The 4846-nt window shown below is 36.5% G+C and overlaps 1 long non-coding RNA gene across 1 annotated transcript; it reads right to left on the bottom strand.

Moving 5' to 3' along the window:
- Nucleotides 1-347: 347 nt before the first annotated feature.
- On the bottom strand, nt 348-913 carry LOC116185152. Its single transcript, XR_004149926.1, has 3 exons — nt 838-913; nt 588-625; nt 348-371 (listed from the first exon to the last, which is right to left on the bottom strand). It is a non-coding gene; the product is annotated as an uncharacterized LOC116185152 (long non-coding RNA).
- Between the last annotated feature and the right edge of the window lie 3933 nt (nt 914-4846).

Genomic DNA, 4846 nt, shown 5'->3' on the forward strand with positions numbered 1-4846 from the left:
GTATAGTCTATAATTACTGCAATTAGCTCCCTTCGTGCAATTACTCCCTTTATTAATCAACGTAACTTAATTTCCCTTACGTTTATTACGGGATATTCAATAATTTGCTGCCTGAACTATGTCATTATCAGTGCGGATTGTGAATGAAATTGTGAAATTTTATCCGATTCGTCCGTTTAAAGTTATTAAATTATTCGTTTTATCATTCGTTCGAATTTACGCTTCGAATATTCCTAAAATTATAATAATTAATAATTATTTCGCTCTGATTTAGTTTGGCGATAATTAAAAAAGATTTTCTATTCCTATTCTGCTTGCCCGACACTATAACGACTCTTATACCACTTGTCTCCTTTATTCTTCTTGTACTACTGTCTGACAATGATCTCTTCATTCTACTTATCCAGCTCAACGACGTACACCTGTCCGATCATAGCTAATCTGTTCTACTTAGACTCTTTATCTGCAACTATTTAACTTTTTCACTAGGCCATACCTAGGATTATAATAATCCTTATGATAATATTTGTCTCATTACTATAACGATTCTATATTACCAATTATCTCACTACTCTTCTCATATAGACTACCGTCTGACAACGATCCTTCTATTCTACTTATCCAGCTCAACGACATACACCTGTACCACGATCATAGCTAATCTGTTCTACTTAGACTCTTTGTCTGCAACTATTTAATTTTTTCACTAGGATCATAATAATCCTTATGATAATATTTGTCTCATTACTATAACGATTCTATATTACCAATTATCTCACTACTCTTCTCATATAGACTACCGTCTGACAAACGATCCTTCTATTCTACTTATTCAACTCAACGACGTACACCTGTCCGATCATAGCTAATCTGTTCTACTTAGACTCTTCTCTTGTTTGATTGCAACTATTTCACTGCGCCATATCTAGATTTACCTAGATCATAATAATCCTCGTGATAATATTTCTCTACTATAATGATTCTATACTACCAATTGTTTTACTCTCCTCGACTATAGATACTATAGACTACTATCTGACAATGATCGTGATCTGTTCTATTTATACGATTCTATTTGTACTTAGACAACTATTTTTCTTTACTCTACCATATCTAGATCATAATAATCCTCGTGATAATATTTCTCTACTATAATGATTCTATATTTCCAATTCTCTCATTATTATTTTTGTATAGACTATTATCTGATAATGATCGTGATCTGTTCTATTTATACGATTCTATTTGTACTTAGACAACTATTTTTTTTACTTTATTTAGATCATAATAATCGTGATAATATTTCTCCAATCACTTTCTTTTTGTATTGTCCGACAATGACTCTTCCATTCTACTTATCCAGCTCAACGACGTACACTTTTGTCCGATCATAGTTAATCTGTTCTACTTAGACTCTTCTCTTGTTTGATTGCAACTATTTCACTGTGCCATATCTAGATTTACCTAGATCATAATAATCCTCGTGATAATATTTCTCTACTATAATGATTCTATACTACCAATTGTTTTATTCTCCTCGACTATAGATACTATAGACTACTATCTGACAATGATCGTGATATGTTCTATTTATACGATTCTATTTGTACTTAGACAACTATTTTTCTTTACTCTACCTAGATCATAATAATCGTGATAATATTTCTCCAATAACTTTCTTTTTGTATTGTCCGACTCTTTCATTCTACTTATTCAGTTCAATAATATACCACCACCTGTCTGATCGTGGCTAGTCTATTCTTAAACTCTTCCCTTGTCCCTTCTTTACTCGCACGCACCACACTTAAATTTAAATCTATTATTTTCGTTCTATCATAGTTGACATTCGACCACTGATCAACCGCAGAAAATCTAGGAAAAGAAAATGAAACGATCACTATTATCGAAAAAGTAAAGTGGCCCCCTTTCGAGAATCTCTCTTCATTTTTCTCCCTTCCCAAATATTCCGTATATTCCCTCGAATGAAGTGACGAAAAACGGAGGAAAAATGAAAAGGGAAAGCTTCGGCTATCGATTGTTGTGGGAAAGGAATCAAAGGTCGAAGGAAAACAAAGTGAAATTCTCGGGAAAAGGTAGCGCTTACCCATCGTTCAACGATTGCCTCCCTGTGAAAGGAGGAGGAAAGCTGACGGACGGCGAGGAGCAGCCGGACCGGAGCTGCCGCTTATATTAAAGTTGAAAAATTTTCCCTTGGCCGTCCACCGCTTTTGCTCGAAGAAGAGGAAGAGGAAGAGGGAGAGGAAGAAAGAAAAATTTCCCTATGAATGGAAAAGCAGCCGGTTGAATGGCATCGAAGGAAAGGGGCGAAGCCGTTTCCGCGGGGGCTGATACTTTTTCTTCCTCGATACTCGACATTACGCTTTTTAGATCGGGGGAGGAGGGTGTACACGTATGCTCGGGCGGCGTAAACGCGAGAAGAAAAGTTGATCTACGGCCAAAGGATGAATAGGGTGCGGGCAATGGTGAAGTGGCGCGGCCAACCGCTTATTTATAGATAACGAAATAATTCAAAAGTTTTCGTTATTTATGCGCCCATTCTCTCTCTCTTTCTCTCTCTTTCCTTTTTGGTATTTTATTTATTCCTGATACCTGTCACTCCTCCCTTTTGCAAATAATTATCGCGTAATTTTTCATCAGTTTTGTGGAAGGGGAAAAAGAATTGGAAAATGATGCTTCAAAATAATGTAATTTTTGAAATTTTTGGAAAAATTGTGAGAATATTCGTAATTTTTTATTTTTCGTTTCGAAGAATTTTTGAAAAATCTTGGAAAAATTATAATCCGTAATACGTAATTTTTTGCTTCACTTTTGGAAGAAGAATCGGAGAAAGATTCGAAATATTTTCGAATCGAGAAATTTTCGGGAAAATTCAATTCACGAGTCGATAACGAATTAAAAAGTATCTTCGTTTCTGGTTATATTCCACGAATTTCAAATTAATTTATAGATTTTTTCCTCAAAACTACTAACGAGCAACTTTTTCACGGTTCTAAAAATCATTTTAGCTGGACGGAGGAAGAAACTTTTGACATTTCCAATTCCATTTGGAGAATTAACCAGAAAATTCTACTCGCGCAGATATTTAACCGAAATTCTACGAAATGGTTAACGTTGCTTCCATTTCGAATCTCCTATTTCTCGTTTCCACGATATCTGATCGCGAATCGACCTATTTCTAACGAGTTGCGTGTGTATACAAAGAAATTTTATTAAGAATGAGATTAAAGGAGGCAGCTCGTTATTTATTTGGCAAAATAAATTGGGTGTTCCTTTTTTCTCGATTAAGGGCAATTATAATGGTCGCAGGGAATTTTATTTTCTCCTGCTTAAAGAAATAATCGAAATTACTTTCGAAAACATAGTCCTTGCCACTCTCTACAAATTAAATAAATACATACATCTCAAGATTTATATATATATATATATAATATTAAATAATATAATTAATATATAATATTTAATATATATTAAATATATATATATANATAAATATATATATTAAATATATATAATAAATAAATATATATATATATATATTTAATCGTTTAATTTTACCTAAAAAGAGGGAAAGAGCTCTTTAGAGAGAAGTCTCTCCTAAACATCCCCTTGACGTTTCAACGTTTCTTCGCGCGAGATTATCACGCAATGGCCCGAGGGTAAGTAACCTAGGAGTCAGGGCGAGGATAGGAGGAAGAATGTAGCGACAACACGACAGTTTTGGTCGTGGTGGGCGCTGTTACACGCGGGAGAAGCGGGGGGATAGCCGATTCAGAGAGAAAGGCTGGAACGAGGTAAGCAAGATTTACATTTTTGCCGGGGAAATAGGTTTTGCGATAAAAGGATTTCGAATAAAATTTAACTCGGCTTGGTATGCCCCCGTGCATGCAGCGGTTGGTATTTTGATTTAGTAGTCGTTTGAGAGTTGGCAAGCTCTTTGGAGTGCCGCCAACATTTTTATGTTATTCCTTCTTCCCCTTCCACCCCAAACGGTCCACCGCCCCCGCCTCCCTTTCCGTCGCCCCCTCCCCCTTCCTTTCCTCCTCTCTTCGCGTTCTCCTCCCGTTTCTTCTCCTTTCTTTTATCGGCCCGCAAACGGTTTCGCAATGGTGCCAACCGTGGAAACAACCCTGCCGCGGAGATCGCCGGTTTTTCGGATCGATTTCGACGGAAAGGTTTTTCACCTTTCGAATTTTTCCAATTCGTCAAAGTTTTCCCTCTTCTCCTTCTCTTTCGAAAAATAACGATGCGCTCGTTGAAAAAAATTTCACTCGAGTTTCGTTTCGCGACACCCCAATCTCGCATTTATATTCCATTGGTTTCGGAGTGCAACCATTGTGGAACGTAACGCGAGTGAAAAGGCCACTTTACGGTGTATTTTGTTTTATCCTCCTTCTGGTAATTAGTTTTGCGTGTAATTTAAACTTTCCCTTCCACGGCGTATTCCGTGGAAATAACCCGGGAAAAAACTTGATTAACGAGTGTATCGATATTAAAGCGAAGTGCATTCTCACATCGGTTAACCGAGTGTGGCTTCTTTTTTTCTCCCGAGAAACGAAAATAAAAAATTATTTTTCCCATTTTTACGCGCACGCGTGAAATATAAATCGTGTCCTTGGATAATTCGCGCCACTTTTTGAAAACGCGTAGAATTTTTTCTTCTTTTTCTTTTTTTCTGGAAAAAGATTCGAAATCTCAAACGCAAAGTAAACGCTTCCATAGAGCGGCGCTTCAAGTTTTTTTCCTTTTTTTAAATACAAATACCATCGCGACGCGTGCACGCAAAAGTGTTACAACTGTTTCGTCGTATATCTTCTGGCCGGGACGG

This window comes from Apis dorsata, unplaced genomic scaffold, assembly GCF_000469605.1.
Source record: "Apis dorsata unplaced genomic scaffold, Apis dorsata 1.3 scaffold_9, whole genome shotgun sequence".
NCBI lineage: Eukaryota > Metazoa > Arthropoda > Insecta > Hymenoptera > Apidae > Apis > Apis dorsata.